This window comes from Arvicanthis niloticus, chromosome 22 (assembly GCF_011762505.2).
Source record: "Arvicanthis niloticus isolate mArvNil1 chromosome 22, mArvNil1.pat.X, whole genome shotgun sequence".
Lineage (NCBI taxonomy): Eukaryota > Metazoa > Chordata > Mammalia > Rodentia > Muridae > Arvicanthis > Arvicanthis niloticus.
Genome location: NC_133429.1, coordinates 11,015,636 through 11,041,840, shown reverse-complemented (window position 1 = coordinate 11,041,840; position 26,205 = coordinate 11,015,636). Strand labels below are relative to the sequence as shown.

The 26,205-nt window shown below is 45.6% G+C and overlaps 1 long non-coding RNA gene across 1 annotated transcript; it reads right to left on the bottom strand.

The window, feature by feature from the left end:
* Window positions 1-1,991: 1,991 nt before the first annotated feature.
* LOC143435676 (uncharacterized) lies at window positions 1,992-19,003 on the bottom strand. The gene is made up of 3 exons (XR_013106149.1): window positions 18,915-19,003; window positions 16,292-16,470; window positions 1,992-2,084 (listed from the first exon to the last, which is right to left on the bottom strand). It is a non-coding gene; the product is annotated as an uncharacterized LOC143435676 (long non-coding RNA).
* Between the last annotated feature and the right edge of the window lie 7,202 nt (window positions 19,004-26,205).

The window sequence follows — 26,205 nt, the reverse complement described above, 5'->3', positions numbered from 1 at the left end:
TGCATATGTGTATGCATATATGTATATATAGGTACATCTGTATATACATATATATGTACATATGAATATCTATACATATGTATATATGCACATATATATGTACATACATGCATCTATATACATGTATATGTATATATGTGTATGTGTATATATGTATGAAGGATTTAGCAGCTGACACACAGTAAGTGTTCTGTAAGTGGGAGCACAAATTATGGTAATTCTGTCATTATCAAACTTTGTTCTCAAAAATATAAAGTAATGGGGCTATTTATAAAAAGACATAAAATAGTGCAGGTGAGTCCATCACTACCTGCTGTCAGCTTAAATCTGGCTACTAAGGTAATATAATACTATATATATATATATATATATGTATATATATATATATACACACACACATATATATATATATATATATATATATATATATAAAGGGGGGCTGAGACTAAGAAGTAGGGACACACAGGGAACATAGTATAATGTTCAAAAATTACAAGTTAAAATGGACATTTTAGTCTTTACTATAAAATAATGCAGGCAGACAACTACTACAAACCCAGACAGGATGAGACACTCTTGTCTTGGAACAGCTGAAACGTGGCTTTCAACAACAAAGCTGATATCTCTCTTTAAAAGACAGGCTTCTTTAATTATTTATTTTTATTTGGTGAGCTGGGAATTAAACCCAGGCCCTCTGGAAGAGCAATCAGTGCTCTTAACCACTTACCCATCTCATTACAAACATTTTATACCAGCTTAGCTCATATCCCCCAAACAGCAAAGGTCACTGCTAAAACAGTAAGAGAAGACAAGCATCTCCCGCCTGTATTTGGAGTTGATAATGAGAAGCTACTGGTCACAGCATGAACATGTACCCCAGCTTTTAAAGAGCAGAAAAGAAGTGTGATACTTTGCACACGGGATTCTCTGACATGCACTTTTCTCTCTAGCACTGAGTGATAGCTCATCCTTACAAAACACTTTGCTGTGCTCCAGCTTACTGAAGAACACAGTATGTTAAGGTACACAATCACACTGACTCACTCATGCTATGTGTTAAGCATTTGACTAGGTTCTGGGTGGCACACGGAAGCAAAACTGGCCCACTCCTCACCTTCAGCAGGAGACCCAGACAGAAGAGAGAAGCTCTTTGAAGAAAAATAATAGACAATGTGAGGTGAGAGGGCACAGGATGAGTAGTAGGGACATGGTTCACTGAAGACCCTCTGAGCAAAGATATGAACTACGTAAGAATGAAAGCCATTCCACACCAAGGAGGGACAGTGTGCGCAGAGGCTCGGGCTTGGCAAGATGGCCAGAGCAGAGCAGGCAGGAAGCAGGAAGGGAAGCTAGGACGTTCACTTCAGTCCCTAGCACCCCTCTAGGTACTAACACCCGCTGTCTGAACATGGTACCCGCTGTCTGAACATAGTACCTTACTGGCCCAAAGGAACTTTGCAACTGTAAGGTGGGATTAGACTGGGAGAGTTCAAGAGTCCTTAACTGTTGAAGGGTGAGACAGAAGACAGGGGAACAAGGCCACTCAAGAGGGATTCAATCTATGGCTGCTGACTTGGAGGAGGAGGAAAACCTGCAGGAGTCAGGCTGAAGCAGGGTCAAGAAGCTAGAAAAGATGAAGAAACAGACGGTCTCCAGGAAGGACCGGCACACTGTTATGCCGAATTTTTTTTTAACCCAAAAGATGTGTTAGATATCTGACCTGCAGGGATGGAGCGGCAAAAAAAAAAAAAAAAAAAAAAAAAAAAAAAAAAAAAAAAAAAAAAAAAAAAAAGTATTTTCTGAAGGCATACACAATTATGTTCTCATTTGCATATTTTACACATCATTGCAGCCAAGTGAATAGAAGCTAGCCGGATGTTTCCCACTGAGAGAGCAATACCATTGATTCAAAACTCAAAATGAATGACTGACCTGGAGCAAACCGGCTGATTCAAAAAAAAAAAAAAAGTAAAGTTTCTTTCACACATTACCTGCATCCTGTTCTCCAAGAGTCTAACGTTTAGAGGGCATCTCCCATTCCTCCACACGAGTCACTTCATACATTTTTCTGTGATTTTAATCTCCTGTAGCAACAGATGGAGAAAGAACCAAGTATAGTGATGGAAGGATCATTTTAAACACTCTGTCATTCTACCGAAAACATGTTACTTCTCGATGATGAATTCTGATAACTTTACCAAAATGTAGTATGAGGGTCTAGGGAATGCTTGGGTCTTTTTCGGTTTGTTGATTTTATTTTTGTGCTGAAATCTTTTTTTTTTTTTTCCTTTGACAAAGGATGTGGTTTTGTTGGGCCTCAAACTCACAGAACCCCCACTACTGAAATTATAGGAGTGTGTATTTTTCAAATCATTTCCAGGGTATACAAATGCAATTGTGAGCAAAAAATTCTGTTTGTGAACTAACATACTCAGGACTGTTGGGAAAGGTTATAGACTTAGAGGGTCCATCAGCCCAAGGGTCCAGACAGCCTGAGGCCTATAGCAGAAATTTGATATTTCCACTAATGCTTGGAAAATTTCTTACCTAGATTTATGACCTTCTTCATTCTGTTACTATAAAAGACTCACTAATTAGTGCCTCATTTAAACATGAAATTTGCAGAAACCTACAGCTGTGTTCCCAGACCATGATCACACTCCAGATTAAACGGTCTCTTACCACCTTTAAGGAGAAAGCTGTTCTTTATGTCACCATAATCTTAAATGCAAGCTAGCCAGGACTCATAGTAATGCTTAAATATGTGTGTGTGGATCACTGGCAATCTTTGATGTGAGCAGTTGTACATCTTGCCAATACACACAGCAATTTGTCCTTCCTCCTTTCGAACACCTATGCTTTTAAAGTTGTCTGCCTTACTGCACTAGCTTGTGACTCCCTTCTTTCACCGTTTATAATATCCCTTATTTTAAACTAGGAGCAGATGGTGAATTCTGTTCAGTGTTTAAAGATGATCACATTTGCATTTTTTAACCTGTTAATGTGGTGTTGTGCTAATAAAGTTTATGACATTGAGCATTCATGCCGTGGAGTGTTTATTTGTCAGCGCTGAAATGTGTTACTCTGGCAATATTTTTTTTTTTCAGTAACCATGAGTGAAATTCATTCTACCCTCCACCTTATTATCTTTATGTTTTTATCAGGGTTATGCTAGCCCCATAAAAGGACTTGGGATATTCACTTTTCTAAACCACTGATGGGAGTTTATATATAATTGAAATTCTTGTCTTTTATATACTTGAACGACTCTTGATTAGACAACTTGATCTCATTATTGGTGTTTGGTCTTTCTGGGAATGCTTTGTCTTGTTTTGGAGACAAGGTCTTGCTATGTAATATTGCCTGGACTATGACTCACTGTGTAAACCAGGCTGGCCTTGAACTTAAGAGATCCAACTGCCTCTGTCTCCTGAGTGCTGGATTAAAGGCATGCTCCACCATGCCTGACTGAAAAGCACCTTCCACCTGAAACCCACTGCTTGGTATGCTAACTTAAAGCATTAATTGTAACAACAGAAGAAGACATCCTACAGCAATCCACTTCTACTCAGAGAACAAACGATCCAGTCTTTCTGCTTTGAATTGAGGGAAAGAAAGACACTTAATTCCAAAGACATGTTTCTATCTCAGGCTGTGTTTCTGTAGGGTACATTTTCCTGGAAATCTACTTTTTTTTTAATTCTTGAATTTTAGCATTCCTGTGTCTCATCTTGTGTGTTTTCCCCAGATTTTATTAGTGAGACGTATTATTTGCAATTAGTGACCTTGTTCGTTTTAACTGGCACCACCCATTATTTCTGTTCATGAATCTATGTCTGAATTGCTTAAAACTTCCAGAAGAGTCCCAAACAATGTGACATTGTCTTATTGTATGAGTCTAGTTTGAGTTCCTTAGTTTTTGTTGTTGTTAAGTATGACAGTGACCATTCATAAAATACTTTATTATCTCAGTGGGGGATGGTAAGAGAGGATAATAGAGTAAGAATACTAAAATGTGTTATATGCATATATAAAACTGCCAAAGAATACATTTTAAAGTATTTTAAATTTTTTATAAAGAATAATTATTGTACATTTGTGTCTTAGTCAGGGTATCTATAGCTGTAGACTCTGACCAAAAGCAACTTGGAAAGAGTTTGTGTCACCTTACAATGATGGACATACTCCATCAGTGGGGGAAGTCAGGGCAGGAGCCCAAGGCAGGAACCTGGAGGCAGGAACTGAAACAAGGATGACTGAGGAGCATTGTTTACTGGCTTTCTTCCCATGGCTTGCTCAGTCTGCTTTCCCATACATCCCAGGACCACTTTCCCAGGAATGGCATGGCTACAGTGGGCTGGGTTCTCACTCATCAGTCATTAGGTTAAAAAAAAAGTCCCTACAGGCTTGCCTGCTGGCCAATCTTACAGAGGTATTTTCTCCATAAGATTGTGGTCCCCTTCTCAGACAACACTAACTTACGTCAGGTTAATAAGAATTAACTAGGACATACCTTATGTTTGGAATTTAACAGGGATCTTGGATGAATATGTTTATCCTACTCTTGGGATATATTTCTAAAGTGCTTAACACTAAACTAGCATTAAGCGGTATCTACTCAATATGCACACTCATGAATTTAATATAGTCAAGAAGTTTTCAAAACAGTAACATGCATGTATGAGTAAAATAGCTTGTCGGCTTTGTTGTGTTATTCTTTTCCAGGTGAAAATACCATATGAATTGGGGAAAGTTTCATCAGCTTTTACATTCCATAATCGATTGCATTATCATGAACTTTGACACAGCAATCTCTTATATTTGAAAGCTCTTTTACATGCTAGAGCAAGAGAGAATTTGTTCCTGCATTCTGTTTCCTGGGGATTACAGGTACCAACTTCAGTTGTGCTCTATAGAGGACATACTGAAACAAATACTAGGGCTGCAGAGATGGTTCGACAGTTGATCACACCACTGCTCTTTCAGAGAACCCAGGCTCAAATCCCTCTACCCACATGGCCGTTAACAACCTAGAACTCCAGTTCCGGGGGATCTGACACTGTCTTCTGCTTCCATGAGCACTGCACACATGAATTTCACAAAAAATACCCATAAACCATATTATAAAACTAAATAAATCTTCAAAAACCGTAATTCCTTCTTTCAACAGATAATTGGTGAGACTAAACAAAACCTACATCTATTGGGATAAATTTACCGGGATCTTTAAAGAAAAGGTAGTAAGGAGACCAGAGAGATGGCTCAGTGGTTAAGAACACTGGCAGCTCTTTCAGCGCACCTAGTTTCAATTCCCACCACCCACATGGCAGTTCACAACTTCCTGTGACTCCAGTTCCAGGGGATCCAACACCCTGTCTGGCCTGGGCAGGTGCTACATGCATTTGATGTGCATACATGCATGCAGGCAAAACATTCATACACAAGAAATAAAAATAGTCATATCTTGAAGAGAGAGTAAAATGGAGTAAGGGCCTTTGTTGTTGTCTTGTGTCCTTCCCTGGGCCCAGATGTTCATACCTAGAGCTCTTGCTTCTCCATGACAACCAGACTTTGTAGAAGCAGTAGTCAGCCCTGCCAGACTCTCCTATCTAACATTAAGTCCTGTACCTGTAAGTGGTCCTCATCAGTTTTGATCACCAATATTAGGAAAACCATTCTGGATTAAAACGAAAACCTCATTCTTCATCTTTTCTAAGTCACTTTGCATACATCAATAAAACTGACAAACTGACATGCAAAAATCAAAATGCACCTTTAGTCTACAATCCGGGACTCTGAAGAGAAAGGGAAGATTTAGCTGGATGTGATAGCATACGCTTAAAATTCCTGCACTCAGGAGACTGGGGCAGGAAACTGATGGTTTCAAAGTTAGCCTGCAGTGGTGGTTTGAAAGAAAATGTTCCCCACAGGCTCATAAGAATTGGCACTATTAGGGGGTGTGGCCTTGTTGGAGTGGGTGTGGTCTTGTTGGAGGAAGTGTGTCACTGGGGGTGGACCTTTAATTTCAGAAGTTAAAGCCAGGCCCAGTGTCACTCTCTCTTCATGTAGCCTGCCAGTACAGAAGTAGAACACTAAGCTCCGTCTCCAGCACCATGTCTGACTGTACACTGCCACACTCCCTACCATGACAATAATGGAATAAACCTCTGAACCCAATTAAATGGATTCAGCCGAACTAAATGTTTTCCTTGCCGTGGTCATGGTGTCTCTTCACAGCAGTGGAACCCCTAAGACATATAGTTTGCATAAAGCAAAGAGAGGGGAATGGAGTAGGGAGAGGAAGAGAGAATGAGATAGAATTTATCTCCTGAGTTCTCAACAACTCCTTCTCAATCTCAGTTTTAGGTGTGTGTGTGTGTGTGTGTGTGTGTGTGTGTGTGTGTGTGTGTGTGTTTGTGTGTCTGTGTGTGTGTGTTTGTGTGTCTGTGTGTGTGTCTGTGTGTGTGTGTGTGTCTGTGTGTGTGTCTGTGTGTGTGTGTTTGTGTGTCTGTGTGTATGTCTGTGTGTGTTTGTGTGTCTCTGTGTGTATTTGTGTGTGTGTTTGTGTGTGTGTGTGTATTTGTGTATGGGTGTATGTGTGTCTGTGTTTGTGTGTCTATATGTCTTTGTATGTGTATTTGTGTGTATCTGTGTATTTGTGTTTATGTTTGTATATGTCTGTGAGTATGTGTGTGTGTCTCTGTGTGTTTGTGTGTGTGTCTATGTGTGTATTTGTGTGTCTGTGTATGTGTGTAGTCTGTGTGTCTGTATGTATTTGTGTGTCTGTGTCTGTGTGTGTTTGTGTGTATGTTTGTGCATGTTTGTGTGTGTGTGTATGTATGTTCTAAAATAGACTTGCCAGTCGTTTGTACATTGTCTCCTGATTTCCAAAATTCAGCATGGTGGAAAGCAACTATAATAACCTTAGCTGTGTCCCATTACAGTTGTTTGGCCCCAAAATACCTCTAGACCCATGGCACAGCTTCTTTTTGCCTCTGCCTGTCAGTCTCTATGACCTCACACAGTGTTTCTTCTCTGCACTATTTTATGTGTTCCTACTCATTCACTCTGTCCATCCATTATGACTCTGAATGGTGGTTCCTTGTCAAGGAATGGTCTCTAGCTTCGAAAGTCTTTCTCTGGATTAATCTAACAAGATCAAATCACATTTCTGGTTCCTGTGCAGAAGTTGGAAATCTTACTGGCCTATCTAATCTCTTTATGTCACATTGAGTTGCAGGTCTCCAGAAAGCTACAGAATGACTGCCCCCACCCCAGAGAAGTCAGCTGTTTGACCCTACACCCAGATGTTTAGCCCCTCAACAATAGCTCACAATTAACACATTGAATCAGAAGTCTTGATTCGCAAGTCACATGCTGGTTCACACCTGCCTTCCCATAAACCGTGTGTTGAGCTGAGCTTGTCCTTGCTGCTTTTCTGTCTTCGTCCCAACCACAATTGTCCATTCTACAGATCTCATCATTTTGCTCTAAAACAGATCCGAAGGCTACCCTTTCCCTTCATTTCCATTGGCACAATTTAAGACATCATATATACCTTGTCTGAATGACTGAGGTGGCCTCCCACAGCTCTCTAACCAGTCACTGCCTGTGTAGTCCTGCCTATCAATCCATAAGGACTCCACTCTCATCTCATGAATTGGCCAGTGCCCATTGTAAAAGAGTTTGAGACTGTGAGTTCTCTCTCTCTCTCTCTCTCTCTCTCTCTCTCTCTCTCTCTCTTTGACTCTCACTCTCGTTTTAGCAGACTCTTGCCCATGTGCCTTCTTGCATGATATAACACAGCACAGTGCCAGGGGCATAAGGCTTTTGAAACGAGCCATCAAAACTACAGCATCCAAATAAGTTTCCATTCATTAGTACCTGTGGTATTCGGTTGGGGCATCACAAAGTAAACTAAGAAAATATTCCGCATAGCAGCAGTGGTCATCTTAAAAGGTTATCATAAAAAGCCCCCCAATCCCCAGCAGCTCTCCAGCAGCTCTCCACTTCTTTAGAATAAAAGCCCTTCCTTCCAAATGCCTCACAAAAGGCTTTCCTGATCCAAGCCTAGCCGGGCTGTCTGTTCATCTCATAATATCCTTCCAGTTCACAGGGCCCCAAACAAGCAGCCTTCTGACAGTGACAGAGACTCTTCAGCACCTCTGCTGGTCACAAACACATGGCTCTTTGCTTAGTTCCCCCTGCTTCTTCACTGGCTTCAGGTCACAGTTAACTCTGGCCTCCTCTCGTCTTATCCTAAGCAAAGAGAACCTCACTCAATTTAAAGCTATGTTATGTTTTATGGTTTTATATGCTAGCCCACCTTTCTAACGCATTGGGAAGGGAATGACAAAGACCAGAGGAAACACCAAAATGGGAAACAAAAGAAGAAAAGAAAAATCTTCAAACAGTATGACTAAGTCATAAAATTAAGGGGTGATAAGCAGTGTGGTGCACACTTTAATTCCATCACTCAGGAGGTAGAGGCAGAGGCAGAGAGATCTCTGTGAGTGCAAGACCAGCCTGTTCTACATGGCAACATGTAGAACTGGGGCTACATGGAGAAACTTTATCTCAAAAATAGAAAAAAAATAAAAAAACAGAAAAGAGACAAACGAAGATAAACGTAAAATTATTAGCATTCCAAGAGAAAGAAACACAGTCTCACAATTTTTCAAATAAACAAAATGGAATACATTCTTTAAGTGAATGAACATTCTAAACACTTATTTCTAAGTATCAAGAACTTATTACTAATTTTCCTGTCTAGGAGGTTTGTATAAATTGACTATGGTGAATTCCACTGAAGAAGGTAGCAAATACACTGACTCACAGTGAGTAAAAAGCATTTGAAAAAGTCTTTAAGAGCACTTGGAAGAATCACACTTTTTTTTTCCTGGTTGTAAGTTTGTATAGCAAGGATCTAAAACGTGTTTTAAAATAAAACAACTCTCTCATACAGCCTTTGGGTACATGAGGCATCATTTTCCAACAATGGCCTGGCCCTCTTGGCCTCTCTTTGTCCTCCAAAATGCCTCTTTGTAAATCACAGGTGTTTGTGGGCAGAAAGACCATCTGAGGGGAGTTTATTAAGAGTTTTTTTCTTTCCCACTTGTTCTAAACCTGTTCAGAGAGCGCTTCTGCCACACACCAAATCTCCATAAAAATCAAGAAACAAGAAGTTTTCTGTACGTCCGCCCAACAGCCGCACTATGACATTAGTTTCGACAGCTCTGTGACCCCGTATTGTCTCAACTTTATTCACTAGTCTCTCTTTCTCTTTCTTTTTCTGTTGCTTTTTTTAAAAGCCTTTATTGGCATTTGGCATTTTTTATCTACTGTAAAATAAAAAGGAGAAGGATGGCTTTTTTAAAGCACTCTGTGTGACAGTTAGAAAAAAAAAGAAAAAGAAAGCTATCTACAGTTACTGTAGTAATGGTTAAAGGAGTGGGGGAAGCACCTGCAAATCAAAGAAAGATGCCGAGGCACTGTCGTCAGATCTCCCCCACCCCCGCCCACTCTCTCTTAAAGTTATGTCGTGGCCATTATAGAGTAGACCTGGCAATGAATTTATGTGACAGCTATGAAGTTAGTATTAAAATTGTGAATACTCCCTAGCAGTTTTCATGGCCTTACTATAAGATAGTCTCAATTTGCCACACAGCAGTGAATAGGTTACAGAAGGGGGTGTGTGTGTCCAATGAATGGGAGGGTGGTGGGTGAATGGGAGAGCTTCCCGGGAGGGGCAGCACAGTAGTCGCCAGAGAGTGATTTATTTTTGCCCTTCCAGAAAGGAAAGTCCGAAGAAGCAGCAGCCTGAAAGGCCCTGAAGCATTGGGGATAGGGGGTGGGGTGGGGGCGGATCCGGAGCGGTGTCTTTACACATTTTGCCATTCCAGTGCCAGTTCTAGAAGCAGGGATCAAGGCTGGGATGTGGCAAACCCATTCCTCTAGTCTTCCCAGATCAACCATGAAATGCCAGAAGGGAGCAAATGTGGGGCCTGCTACTACAGAACGGGAGCAAGGCAAAAGAGGGAGGGTGTCAGCCTTGATCCACTCAGAGAGAGTTCGGAGAGATGATGAAGCGTGCAGGGTGTGAGGTGGGAGAACTCTTCAGGAGAGAGGAGGATTTGAAGAGGGCATTCAGGGAAAAAAAATGAGGTGAAGTCACTGCAAAGAGCAAAGGGGCGTGCCCAGGGCGCCCGGCCCCGCCTCAGGCCCCTCCCTCGACCCCTATTAGCATGCGGGCAGCGCGGGCCACGGGGCGGGGGCGGCGCAGTGGGATCGCGGCGCTGGGCGCTTTGTGGGCCGCGCTCGCCTCCACGGGGGACCATCTGCTCGCTGTCAATGCATCACCTGCTCGTCTGGGCTGTCGCCCGGGAAACCGAGGGCGGGGGTGGGGGAGAGATTAAGGAGCGTGTGCATCTTGGTGTGGATACTGGCTGTAGGGGCGGGGGTTGGGCGCAGTTCTGTCTCCTCCACCTTGGGACTGGTCAAGCCGGATTTGGGGGGGGGGGGGCGGTGGCGACCACCAGGAGCGAACGGGCTCTGCTGCTTGCCGCCCCACGGCCCCTTCCGAAAGTCACCCCACCAGAGGTGGCTGGAGTCTATAGAAGCCAAAAGCACAGGGTTCTCTTCAAAGCAACCAACCCACCTCCTCTGTGACTAGACAAGACTCAGGACTCCTCTTCTGCCTGTCTACCCGCAGCTGCAGAAGCCCTATCCTGTGCCCCGCCGCAGTCTCCTCCAAGAGAGCTGGCCCCACACTACCCAACTCTTATGGATACCTCCCGGCACCGTTCCGAGAGCCCTCAGTCTCCCGGCAACCACAATGGGGCCAGGGGCCAGCATCGCAAGTGGACCCTGCCCCGCTCTGCCACCAAAGTGAAAGACAGTGGTCACATCTCTTCCCCGAGTCTGCTCTACCACCCAGCCCCAAGCCCTGGACAGGCCTTCCTTAAAATATGATCATCATCTGATGATATTTTGTCAATGAGTTGGTTTTTCATAAAGGAGGTAATTCTAGGGGTTAAGGGGAGATTTTATTTTACTGAAGTCCCCTACCAATCCTAGCCTCTCCCTTGAATCCCAAGTAAAAAGGATACCGGAACTGCAGCCGACAGCAGGGGGCAGAGCTCTGCATAGATGGAGCAGTGCCCCTTTCCATTCCTCTTTGAGCCAGTCTCAAATTTCTTGAAAGTTCAGAAACTTTCAAGTAATTCTATTCCAACCACTCAAGGATTTAGCTGTATCCACAAAGGCAGCTCACATCTGCCTGGGGATTTTATTCAGCTGAGCAGAAAAAGACCTATGAACGGTGTGTAAGGTTCCATGGACTGCAACCCAAGCCAAGAGCCTAGGTTTAGGTTTGGGTTTTGATTTGGGGCTGGGTTAGTGGTGATTGGATTTTTGAGACAATGTTTCATCTGTTTGCTAACACAAACTGGCCTCAAACTCACTAGCCAAGTATAGCACTGAGCATACTGTATAGCCTAGGCTAGCCTGGAACTAATCAGAATCTTCCTATCTAAGCTGCCCCAGTTTGGTGATTACCCACACAGGAACCTAATGCTGGCAGTTAGTTAAGATTTTGTTTGTAGGTCGTGCCTAATATATTCATTTAAGTTTTAAAAAACAAAACAAAACAGTTCTAAAGCCAGGAATCCAGCACTTCTTGTGAGGCAGAGGCAGGCAGATCTCCGAGTTCAAGGCTAGCCTGGTTTATAGAGTGAGTTCCAGGCAACCAGGGGTACACAGAAAAAAACCCTGTCTTGAAAATCAAAAACAAACACAACAACGTGTGTGTGTGTGTGTGTGTGTGTGTGTGTGTGTGTGTGTGTGTGTGTCAAGTGGGTTTTGTTTGTTTGTAATGCTTAAAGTACTTTTAAAACAAATCTGAAGGCAGGCAAAAAGACTCACAACTATAATCCTAGGCTTCACAAGGATGAAGCAGAACCATTTCTTGAGTTCCAGGTCAGCCTAAGCTATGGACCAACAACAAAACAAGACAAAAGACCAAGTTGGACCCTGGATGACTCAGAGCTGTTGCTCCCAGTAGCACTTAGGCAAGCTAATAAGCACATCAAAGCTGTGACAGGATTGTCAGATATCTCTAGACAATAATGGCACCCAGGGCTACCTGCCACAGCTCCAACCCAGAATGTGGTTCACTGAAACAAGCTATTAAAAAGCAGGTGCCAGCACTGAAATACCTTTCAGTGTTGGATTAGCAAAACAGCTACAAAGTAGATGTGACATCCCAGGTAAACCAGGACGCTGGAGTTGCAAATTTTGAGGTAAAGACAATCACAATACAAGCATTCTTCTGGTTTGCACTTTTTGTTTTCTTGGGACACTTTGTAGCTCAGGCTGGCCTCAGATTCTCAGGCATCCTCTTACCTCTGCCTTCCAAGGGTTGGCTACCAGCTACAGTGCAGACATGGTAACCTTGAGGCACAACTTCTATGTCCAAGTAACCAGACACAGCTGGAGGCCACTGCCTGCAAGCATCCTCAGACAGAGGGAAGATACTGAGGGGAGGGGGGAGGTCTTATTCACAACTCATACTGTGTTAGATATTCTCACATCAGCCAATCATGGGACATTGGTCTAGAGTAAATATTGAGTAAATACTGAGCATCTACACCAGAGCTTTATGCTCATCTCCAGACACATCTCAAACTCTTTTGAGTATCTTTGAGCTGAAAAAGCCTTATGTCTTAGGTAGACATCATTCCACCATCTGGCAGCTGTTGAAGAAACAAAGGTTGTTAAACTATTTGTTTGCTTGGTGGCTTTACCTTGTACATACTGGACAATCACACACACACACACACACACACACGTGCATGCGTGCACACACTTGAAAATTTTTCAAATCAATTTTTTATGTTGAACTACTTACCCCAAATTTTCTCTTGGGTTGTCTTTGTTTATTTTTTTCTCTCAGACCTTCTATTCCTTGCTGTGAAGTTTGTTACCGACCTTGCTCAGCTTCTTTAAAATCCAGCTAAAGTCTATCAAGCAAGTACAATGTCTATCCTCTAATTTTTAAATACAACAGGTGAATCACATTAATTTCTGGTTAGCTTCTCTTACTTTGCTGTCACTGGGTAGCCAATGACAGTCACGAGGATGCCATTTTCAGTGACGCCACCAGAAAATGACCCACTAAACTATGATTAATATGCAAGATAAAGGTGAGCTATCAAAATATCTGTGCCTTTGACAAAATAGGTACATGTAGAAGGTATACAGACCTCCTCAAAAGATAAAGAAAATTCTACTTACCCAAAACTACTTTAAATTGTGACTCATAAAGGAGAATTCTGAGAAGCAAGAATTCTCTTTGAGATGCACAATACTTTCAATATATAGAATCAGCATTCTCTAGAGGAACATAATTTGATAACATATCTATGTGTTCGTATTTATGCATATATATTCTATTACATATATATGGGATATTTATTCAGTTAACTTATTTAATAGAGATCATGTACTCCGTCAAAAGTTCATTCCACAAAGCTGAATACCTCAGCAGTCCCAGTGTAGCCCTGAGGGCTTGAAGGTTCTTAACAAGTCACTGATTGGAAGGCCACAGAAGCTGGAAGCTGGTGACAGAAGCAGCAGCAGCAACTACAGGCAGATACACTCTCCAGCAAGAATGGAATGCTGGTAAGCAAAGCACTAATTTTTTCCCTTGGACTTCTTTAAATCTAGGCTGCTGCTGGAAGATCCTTTCAGCATGGCATGGTTGGGGGGAAGGCATATCTCCTCCCCTCAGCCAATGGAAATGCCCCCCTCACATACAACTAGTCACAACATGTAGTTTCTTAGTCGAGTCCACAGATGAACCCCCACATGTGGCATCATAGTCACTTAGAAAAGAGATGAGTTTGGGTCTAATTACTCTATCTGAATACAACATAACACATGGCAGAGGTGGATAAGACTGCTTCAGCCTCTCAGAGGTGTCCCTTAGCTTCCTACACACACACACACACACACACAGACACACACACACACACACACAAATACCACTCAGCTGCCACTTCTAGCATGTAGCAATAAAGAGAACTTCTCATCAATAACAGACCTCAAACTCGAACCTCGAGCCTCATTCTCAGCAGGCAGAGAATGATCCCTCTTCTCACTGAGCCCTTGGTGCTTACTGGAGTCCACAAATCCTTTTCTCTCTCCGGATGTGCCAGTTCACTCCAGCAATCCCAGATGACTCTAACTCTCATCAAGTTGACAAAATTAACCAGCCAGACATTCTGCATGAAGCAGAAACAGTGCCTAATACCTTGTCTCCTGCCTACATCCTCATCAAACAGGCACCGCTGCCCCACCCCCAATCTTACCCCTTGAGTTCCTTAGAGCACCGAATACCAAGACTAGGGACAGTGAGTCCTCGTCAACTGTATGGAAACTGAGCGTGAGCTGAGATGGAAAGAAGTCAGGGCAGGCAAAGTGCTAGGAATTTTTGCACGGGAGCAAAGGGACACGAAGGCTGCTGAGGTCAACAGCCTTGCTGTGGGATGAGAAACAAAGGGATTCTGAAGGTAGATATATATTCTTAGCCAAAAGCAAAAACTATAAATATCAATCAGATAGAAATCAATATTACTTTACCAAAAGAACATTCCATAATTCAAAGGGCAGGATTATGCTCTATATGGTTGCCACCAGTGATACTGGGTGCTAAAAGCTCTCCGGTGCTAGAGAGAACACAAATCCCCAAACTTGTCACGTGTATATATAGATATACATGTATATACATGTATGTGTATATGTGTGGAGATAGAGATAGAGACAGAGACAGAGATAGAGATGTAATGTATGGCCTTTCTGCTTTAAGGCAATTTCACCTCTAGGACATCTAAGTTTGGACATTGATTCATATATGTGACAGGCTGAACCACTCTGAACACTAAAAATGATTATTGTGTATGTCAAATGACATCCATAACAGGCCAGGCCACTGTAACTCTTACTATGACCAGCGTATGACCTCCCCAAGTTGCTTTAGTCATGGAGTTTAACCAGAGCAGTAGTAGCCTGAGATAATCTTATGTTAGCCCGTTCTAAGTTCCTCACGGGCAGAAGGTTGTGGTTTAAAGAACCTAACACTTCTGGAATGGGTGAAAGACAGGTATTGTCCACACAGATAAGCTTATGGAAGAGAGAGGCAGCAAAGGGGACCACAAAGCAAGAGAAATTCCCATTTGCAAAAGCTTAGGAAAAATGCGAAATTCCTTTGCAACCTGTCCTAATTGTAAACTGCTGAGAGGAACAACTACAAGGCAAAGACAGAAAAGGGGGTGCCCAGCTAAAATGTTCAGCTTGTTGTGATCCCGGAACTTAACTGCTCATTAATGATCAGCAGTCTTCGTGACCTTTCTTGAATGTCTTCCAAAAGTAAGCTCTCCAGTGGTTTGCTTAAAAGTCGTAAAATTCATCCGTATTCACTCACAGTTAGATATGTGTGCTGGCTAGTTTTATGTGAACTTGATATAAGCTAGAGTCATCTGAAAGGAGGGAACCTTAACTGAGAAAATGCCATAAGATCTGGCTATAGGGCATTTTCATAATTAGCAGTTAATGGAAGAGAGCCCGGCCCACAGTGAGCGGAGCCATCCCTTAGGCTGGTGGTCCTGGGATCTCTAAGGAAACAGGCTGAACAAGCACGGAGAGCAAGACAGTAAGCAGCACCCCTCCATGGCTTCTGCGTCAGCTCCTGCCTCCAAGTTCCTATCCTGCTTGAGTTCCCATGATGACTTCCTCTAAGGTGATGTGGAGGCCTAAGCCAAATAAACCCTTTCCTCCCCAAGTTGCTTTAGTCATGGAGTTTCACCAGAGCAGTAGTAGCCTGAGATAATCTTATGTTAGCCCATTTTAAGTTCCTCACAGGCAGAAGGTTGTGGTTTAAAGAATCCGACACTTCTGGAATGGGTAAAAGATAAGTATTGTCCACACAGATAGATATATATTCTGCTGGAATATAAGCTGATGGAAGAGAGAGGCAGCAAAGGGAACCACGTAGCAAGAGAAAATCCCATAATGAAGATCGCCCACACTTAGCAAAAAGTAAAACCTGTAAATATTAATCAGACAGAAATCAATATTACTTTACCTCAAAAACATTCTATAATTAAAAGGGCAGGTATTGTGCTGTACATATTAGTATAATTGCCACCAATGGTACTGGGTACTAACAGCTCTCCAGTGCTAGAGAGAGCACAAGTCCTCAAACATGTCACTTAGCAGAGTGATATACACTTACCATCAAATTCGAATAATCCTTCAGATAACGAGGAAAGAAACAACAGAGTACTCAATGCACGGTCCCATCTTTCAACATCAAGAAAGGCCCAGGGAAGAAACATTTATTGGGTCTCCATTTGAGCCAGGCATATGTCACGCACTTTGTATATAACATGTCATTTAATCATGGCTTCAAACCTGTAGGGGAAAAAATCACTATGACGTTTCAAAGAGGAAGCTATCCCAAAGTTGGGTTTCCTAACCAATGTAACGTGCCTTGCAGTTGGCAAAGGCGAAAGACCATGTATCTAGAATGCTTAGAGAATCATTCTTGAGGGAAGAGTCTCCCAGAAGGATGAAGGGTTTGGGAGGGGATGAAAGGGCCAAGGGGGAGTTACCAAGGCTCTTATTTGGGAAAATTGAAGGTAACTTCACTTAGTAACCTAGCAAATGGGTTTTAGAACAGGGAGTTATTGAATTACGATGTTGAAAGACACAAAATGGGGACAAAATGTAGCCTCTCCCTCCTTGGTCCTAAGATAATATTGTGTCCTTGCTCCTTCCTCTCCCCCAGACATAAAAGAAGCAAGCAAGAAGGGACAGCTTCTACTCTAAATAGGTGGAAAAGAGGTCACGTCTTAGCTTAGCCTAGAGGATTTAATTGTACTTCCAGCGCTCTGGAGGCTAAGTCAGGACTGACGTGAGTTCAAGATCAGCCCAAGTTACAAAGAGTCCCTGACCTTAAAAAAAAAAATCAGTTTGCATGGTTTATGAGTCTAAAAAGCTTCAAATGCAGATGTCCAGAAAGCAGAGAAGTTATGGTTGGATAATTGCCTGGTCTCCCCCTTGCCTACAGTCTAAAGTCTTAATCCTTATAGGTTATGCAATGTTTCCTCCCATCCAGCATTGTCCCGGTAAATACTGAGTTAGATAAGGCTCTGGCATGTAGTGTTTGCCGGTTTCCCTAGTGTAAATATTCCCACTGTGGCTGATCTCCAGCTACCCCATCATTCAGTGTGGAGTCGGGACAGCCTGTGCTCCAGCACACCCCGCTCTCCTTCCTGCTCTTCTCTCTCATAAAGCTGCTGGATTTTAGAGAAGGTGGAGGGGACAACTCTAGACACCACTTTCAATACAACCACTGTTAAAATATGTATTTATCTGTCCCTGGGTAGCTTGACACATAGGAGAGGGAGATTTTTTTCCCCTGATTTTTATTTGGGCTGGTTTGTCACACTGCCTCAAGAGGCCACCACCTGGAAGCTGGAAGGCGAATATAGCCCAGAGACATATTTAGTGAGCTCATGCTTAATTTTAAAAAATCTCTAATTAGTTTACCAATATGTAAAAATCAGAAAAAATACAAATTTCTAGATTATCATGCTTAATTTTTAAAAATCTCTAATTAGTTTACCAATATGTAAAACTCAGAAAAAAATACAAATTTCTAGATTATCTCAGTCTTTCCCATTTAAAATACTAATATCTGGAAGGCACCTATGCCCAGATCAAGGAAGTTGTTCAAAAGATCCTCTGAGCATCCTTCAGCCCACCTGGCTGGTGTGTTGCCCTCAATTGTTCTATCATGGCAGCCTGGCAGCCCTGTCATCTGAACTCTTCCCTTACATCTCCTCCCTCATCTTCTCCCAGTTTCTATAAGAATCTTTCCATCTTTGGGCTCTACACTCACCAACTTTTTTTTTCTGAAACACTACATCCTCCATGGTTTCCACTTAGCCATCTCCCTTCTAGCTTACTCGGATTTTCCACTCTGAGCGCTCAGTAAAACTCCCAGTAGTCTCCATGGCTCCTCGACGCATAGCCAGTGATCTTTTAAAAGCATAAATCATCGATTGGAATGTGACTGAGTTGGTAGAGCTCTTGCCTAGCATGCACAAGGCCTGCATCTGACAACAGGTACAACATAAGTCAGGTGCTGTGGTACACACCTATAATCCCAGCTCCTGGGGAGCAGAGGCAGGAGAATCACTAGTTGGAGACTAATCTAATCTAGATTACACAATGACTTTGAAGCCAGCCTGGTATACATAAAACCCTGTTACAACAATAAAGTAAAATAATAAAACAAGAATTGGGAGATGACTGACGGGTTGAATGCTTATTAAACAAGTGTGAGGATCTAAGTTCAGATACCCAGCACCCACGTAAATCAGGTCTGATGCTGTAAACATTATCTCAGTGCTGGTGGGACTGGAGTCAGGGAAATTCCAGGGACCTGATAGCCAAAACAGTGACCTCCAAAACAAATTCATTTAAAATATGTCAGATCAGGGATTATAACAAAATACAAACTCCTTAAAATATCCCTAGACAAACTTGGAAAGCTACAACCAATAGTTGAAAATAGAATTATGTCAGTATCAGGCAGAGAGGATTAAAACTGTCTTTGGGGCTGGCTGAGACAAACTCTGATCTCACAGAGTCTGTACTAGTACTCTATGCATAATGTATTTATTCATTTCATTTACTATATATATATGCAGAAACTGCCACCCATCACCTATGAACACGAACACCCTTCTGCAACTGTAAATTCCTTTAGGGAAACACAGCACTGACAGCCAAACAGCTTACATAACAGACACACAGCACCTGTTTCAAACCATTGCTCTGACACTTACCAACTGCATGACCTTGTGTGAAGTATCTGATCTCTCTCAATTGCTAGTTTCCTCACCTGTAAAAAGGTATTAATTGTTTAAAAATCATAATAGCTAATGTTTATCAGTGTTTAAATATCAGGTAGGAGGAACAGAGCTATAAGTGCCTTGCATGGAACATCTCAGTCTGTTCTCACAAGAACCTTTGGGAGATACTAATTATATTTACTACTATTTTGTGTATGAAGTAGACTGAGAAGGAGTCACAGTTCAGCGATTTGCTTGAAACTTGTGGGTGAGATGATGCTTGTCTTGTCCTTGGTACAGGAGTACTGTTTGCAGTACCCTCTCACACCAGGGCTTCCTCAAAGCCCCTCTCTGTAGGCTTAGATTTTTCAAAACCTACTTTAATAAGGGTTCTGAAACACTCCAATCCCCTCCTCCTAGCCCAAAAGTAGGGGAGATAGAAGGTAATTAGGACAAGGGGGTGTGAACCTGTTTAGAAGTAGTTCTTTGGGGTGATTCTGATCTCCATTTGACAGGATACCAGCAGTCCAGTTCAGTAGTGTCAAAATACCAAACCCCAATCAGCAATGGTGGCAAGATCCAGCAGAAACAGCCAGGCCTCTGCCTAACTGACAAAAGTCAACAGGAGCGACCAAAACCAGCAGGGACACCAGGAGAAGTTCTCTGCTGTGTCTCTCTCAATGAAGTAAAAATCAGAAAAGATTAGAGACCAATGAAGCATTGCAAAGCTAGTTCTACAAGCCCCTGTCATTGTCCACTGAGTCCTATGTATACTCTCTCCAAATCTCACATGTCCTCCCATGGGTCTTGCCTCATGTGACACAAGCAGAAACTTCCACTTCACCTTGCATCTGGGACATGATGCTCTGGTCATAAAGTGAGCATTCCTGGAGAAATGGGAGGATGGGAGACACAGACTAAACCTGTTAAGTGTCCTGTTTCTTCTGAAATTGAGACTCTCAAGAAAGAATCATTTCCTGGAAATTACCCAAATCCACCACTTCCCAAATTAAAAATAATAATAATAATAAATTTCATTCCCTGAGCCAAGCTTGAACAAGTCCAGCCGGTCTTGAAAATGCATTCCAAACAAAAGAGCATCCTTGTGTGAAATACAAACAATAGTTCCAAAGGAAAGGAGCCAGCAGTTGGTGCAAGCTTTCCAAGTCTGAACCAGTTCAGCATGAATTGAAGCTGAGCAAGGATGACTACTGCCTCGCATGGCTAGTCTATCCCTAAAGGAGCTTCTATTTTAGCCTGACTTCCCATTTTGAGCAGTGCAATCCAGCTGGCTTGCAGAGTCACTTCCACATGTGGATGCAAAGCATCTTAACTGAGAGGCAATCCCCTCCCTCACACCTAAGGACATTCCCACATCTTCATCATCTCCAAGACTGAGCCTTACACTTTCTGGACCCATTGAGTCTGCCATGGAAATATAATTTTCTTCAGGTCTCCCCACAGCACTCGTATTATTCAGGAACAATGATGAAATTATAATATCACAATGTCTCCCTGGGTGCCCTTCTTCTTGCAGTGTGGACTCCAGAAAAATTAGATCACAGACATCACAGAACAGAAAATGTTAACGCAAAAGTCAATAAGCTCGCGTGTTGCCTCTTTGGTGGCAACAGCCAGGTTCTGTGCCACCCTTAATCTGGGCCACACTCACTGCAATCCTGTTTTGTATCCTGTCCTACATATCAAGTCCAGCTCCCATTATGCTAAAGGGTCTTGTGTTGGTGGGTATCCCTAAGTTAATAAGGAAAATACATTATGCTGCCATATTGGGGTGATACAGGAAGCCTTTTATTCCAGATTTTTCCCATGAAACCCCAGGAAAATGGTTGACCTAAGTCTCAAGAGGCCCACAGGCAAAGCTCTGCAACCTTACAATCACAAGAAATAAATTGGGAGTAAAATGAGAGCACACTGACAAAGATAATCTTATCCATTAAAGAATATCCTCCTCCACACAGGTTTGTAAACTGTGTACAGCTGTGTGTGTGTGTGTGTGTGTGTGTGTGTGTGTGTGTGTGTGTGTGTTTCAGACCTCAATAAAGAGACTTGATCCCCATCCCCATGGGGATGGGGATGGGGATGGGGATGGGGATGGGGATGGGGATGGGGATGGGGATGGGGATGGGGATGGGGATGGGGATGGGGATGGGGATGGGGATGGGGATGGGGATGGGGATGGGGATGGGGATGGGGATGGGGATGGGGATGGGGATGGGGATGGGGATGGGGATGGGGATGGGGATGGGGATGGGGATGGGGATGGGGATGGGGATGGGGATGGGGATGGGGATGGGGATGGGGATGGGGATGGGGATGGGGATGGGGATGGGGATGGGGATGGGGATGGGGATGGGGATGGGGATGGGGATGGGGATGGGGATGGGGATGGGGATGGGGATGGGGATGGGGATGGGGATGGGGATGGGGATGGGGATGGGGATGGGGATGGGGATGGGGATGGGGATGGGGATGGGGATGGGGATGGGGATGGGGATGGGGATGGGGATGGGGATGGGGATGGGGATGGGGATGGGGATGGGGATGGGGATGGGGATGGGGATGGGGATGGGGATGGGGATGGGGATGGGGATGGGGATGGGGATGGGGATGGGGATGGGGATGGGGATGGGGATGGGGATGGGGATGGGGATGGGGATGGGGATGGGGATGGGGATGGGGATGGGGATGGGGATGGGGATGGGGATGGGGATGGGGATGGGGATGGGGATGGGGATGGGGATGGGGATGGGGATGGGGATGGGGATGGGGATGGGGATGGGGATGGGGATGGGGATGGGGATGGGGATGGGGATGGGGATGGGGATGGGGATGGGGATGGGGATGGGGATGGGGATGGGGATGGGGATGGGGATGGGGATGGGGATGGGGATGGGGATGGGGATGGGGATGGGGATGGGGATGGGGATGGGGATGGGGATGGGGATGGGGATGGGGATGGGGGATGGGGATGGGGATGGGGATGGGGATGGGGATGGGGATGGGGATGGGGATGGGGATGGGGATGGGGATGGGGATGGGGATGGGGATGGGGATGGGGATGGGGATGGGGATGGGGATGGGGATGGGGATGGGGATGGGGATGGGGATGGGGATGGGGATGGGGATGGGGATGGGGATGGGGATGGGGATGGGGATGGGGATGGGATGGGGATGGGGATGGGGATGGGGATGGGGATGGGGATGGGGATGGGGATGGGGATGGGGATGGGGATGGGGATGGGGATGGGGATGGGGATGGGGATGGGGATGGGGATGGGGATGGGGATGGGGATGGGGATGGGGATGGGGATGGGGAATGGGGATGGGGATGGGGATGGGGATGGGGATGGGGATGGGGATGGGGATGGGGATGGGGATGGGGATGGGGATGGGGATGGGGATGGGGATGGGGATGGGGATGGGGATGGGGATGGGGATGGGGATGGGGATGGGGATGGGATGGGGATGGGGATGGGGATGGGGATGGGGATGGGGATGGGGATGGGGATGGGGATGGGGATGGGGATGGGGATGGGGATGGGGATGGGGATGGGGGATGGGGATGGGGATGGGGATGGGGATGGGGATGGGGATGGGGATGGGGATGGGGATGGGGATGGGGGATGGGGATGGGGATGGGGATGGGGATGGGGATGGGGATGGGGATGGGGATGGGGATGATTACTATTTTTGAGACAGGTTCCCTCATCCAACCTGGAGCACTCTGATTTAGCTGGGACTTGCCAACAGGCCCCAGGGGACCCATCTGGCTCCTCTTTCCTGGTGCTGGAATTTTAAGTGTTCATATTTTTATGTGGGTGCTGGCTATTGAACTCGGATCCTCATGCTCATGTGGTAAGCACTTTATGACTGAACCATCTCCATGGTGTTCATGTCCCCATCCCCATCCCCCATCCCCATCCCCCATCCCCATCCCCATCCCCATCCCCATCCCCATCCCCATCCCCATCCCCATCCCCATCCCCATCCCCATCCCATCCCCATCCCCATCCCCATCCCCATCCCCATCCCCATCCCCATCCCCATCCCCATCCCCATCCCCATCCCCATCCCCATCCCATCCCCATCCCCATCCCCATCCCCATCCCCATCCCCATCCCCATCCCCATCCCCATCCCCATCCCCATCCCCATCCCCATCCCCATCCCCATCCCCCATCCCCATCCCCATCCCCATCCCCATCCCCATCCCCATCCCCATCCCCATCCCCATCCCATCCCCATCCCCATCCCCATCCCCATCCCCATCCCCATCCCCATCCCCATCCCCATCCCCATCCCCATCCCCATCCCCATCCCCATCCCCATCCCCATCCCCATCATCCCCATCCCCATCCCCATCCCCATCCCCATCCCCATCCCCATCCCCATCCCCATCCCCATCCCCATCCCCATCCCCATCCCCATCCCCATCCCCATCCCCATCCCCATCCCCATCCCCATCCCCAACCCCATCCCCATCCCCATCCCCCTCCCCATCCCCATCCCCATCCCCATCCCCATCCCCATCCCCATCCCCATCCCCATCCCCATCCCCATCCCCATCCCCATCCCCATCCCCATCCCCATCCCCATCCCCATCCCCATCCCCCATCCCCATCCCCATCCCCATCCCCATCCCCATCCCCATCCCCATCCCCATCCCCATCCCCATCCCCATCCCCATCCCCATCCCCATCCCCATCCCCATCCCCATCCCCATCCCCATCCCCATCCCCATCCCCATCCCCATCCCCATCCCCATCCCCATCCCCATCCCCATCCCCATCCCCATCCCCATCCCCATCCCCATCCCCATCCCCATCCCCATCCCCATCCCCATCCCCATCCCCATCCCCATCCCCATCCCCATCCCCATCCCCATCCCATCCCCCATCCCCATCCCCATCCCCATCCCCATCCCCATCCCCATCCCCATCCCCATCCCCATCCCCATCCCCATCCCCATCCCCATCCCCATCCCCATCCCCATCCCCATCCCCATCCCCATCCCCATCCCCATCCCCATCCCCATCCCCATCCCCATCCCCATCCCCATCCCCATCCCCATCCCCATCCCCATCCCCATCCCCATCCCCATCCCCATCCCCATCCCCATCCCCATCCCCATCCCCATCCCCATCCCCATCCCCATCCCCATCCCCATCCCCATCCCCATCCCCATCCCCATCCCCATCCCCATCCCCATCCCCATCCCCATCCCCATCCCCATCCCCATCCCCATCCCCATCCCCATCCCCATCCCCATCCCCATCCCCATCCCCATCCCCATCCCCATCCCCATCCCCATCCCCATCCCCATCCCCATCCCCATCCCCATCCCCATCCCCATCCCCATCCCCATCCCCATCCCCATCCCCATCCCCATCCCCATCCCCATCCCCATCCCCATCCCCATCCCCATCCCCATCCCCATCCCCATCCCCATCCCCATCCCCATCCCCATCCCCATCCCCATCCCCATCCCCATCCCCATCCCCATCCCCATCCCCATCCCCATCCCCATCCCCATCCCCATCCCCATCCCCATCCCCATCCCCATCCCCATCCCCATCCCCATCCCCATCCCCATCCCCATCCCCATCCCCATCCCCATCCCCATCCCCATCCCCATCCCCATCCCCATCCCCATCCCCATCCCCATCCCCATCCCCATCCCCATCCCCATCCCCATCCCCATCCCCATCCCCATCCCCATCACCATCCCCATCCCCATCCCCATCACCATCACCATCACCATCATCATCTGAAGAACAGCTGAGGAAGAGCACTGATATTACCCCTGGCCTCCACACAGGTGCATACACAAGTATGTACAAGAGCACACACACATACAAGCACACACACACACACACACACACAGGTGAACGACAACCAAAGTTGAATTCTGGCTTCCACACTCTCACGCACACACACATACACGTAAAAGGTGCTCTTATTATAATCTTATATTGGATTTCCTAATTACTGGAAAGTCTAAATGAAATGAGACACTTCTTATATATTACGTAGTTAAAATTTATATTTATATCTTATGTAATACAAAATTATTTAACTTACAGCTGTAGTGCATATTAATGTCATTTATAATAGCCATATATTATACATATTATAATCAAGGTATATGTGATGTGTGTATATAACACAGAGATATGCATTCATGTGTGCATGAGAATAAAGGTAATGTATAATGAAGCACAGTTGCACTATAAAAAAGCCACCTTTAGCCTTCATTTATAACCTTTATAATTATATATTCATATAATTATAAAATACCTCATGTCTGCTCACTCCACTGCTGTCTCTTTTCCCTTCCAACTCCACTATCACACAATCTAAGAGGCAGAAAGTGCATTCAGTTACTTCAAAGGGTCACTGGACTGTCAACACACCTTGACACTGACAAGTGGGAATGGGGTCAGGTGGAGACACTTCCTTGGGCTCCCATTGGCTAATGAAGCAGCATCCTTGGCAAGGATGTATACTTACCCAGGAGACTTGCTTACTCTTGAAAACGCTAGGCCGTGTTACAAGGACACAGCCCTGGGGTGACTTCCATTGGAAAGCTGAGCGCTTGCCTCCAGTATTCTTCAATCAGCTTTGCAAAGCTGAAGCCCTGGAGGTAACGAGATGATCTATCATCAGACACCAGACGAGGAATGATGAAGTTAATGTCTGAGAGACCTTGGCCCCTGTCTAAATAAAGATTCTCCAGAAAGATTTTGGTAATTTTGGTTCTCTCCCTCTCACTACATTTCCCATGAGGCTTTGCTTTCTTTTAAGTTTAAGGAAAATGGTCCATGCCATGTGCCCTTTGGTGAAACCTTGGGAATGTGTAAGGATGAGGATGCTGGGCTGGAAGTGAGCTGATCTCTAATAGGTTAGTGGTCACCACTACCCCATCTGTCCAGCATCCGTTTCCCCCACCTTTAGGTGAAGATCTATTGATGTTTGTGGGAGAGACCCTCCACCTTTGTGGGTTCCCATTTACACTGAATTTATTGACAGAAGATATGACCCTTCAATGACTATTTAATGAGTAACAAATGCATGCTGGGGATGTCGGTGTTCTGGGTACTTAGATGTATGACCTGGGGCGTGTGATCAGGCATGAGGACCAGATCAGAAGAGAATCTGTGGCCTCAGGCAGGCCATGGGGAACCATGTTATCTCCATGAACCCTAACAATTGAAATGTGAGGTTTCTACATGGCTTTTCTTGTCATCATATGGAAAGGGAACAAA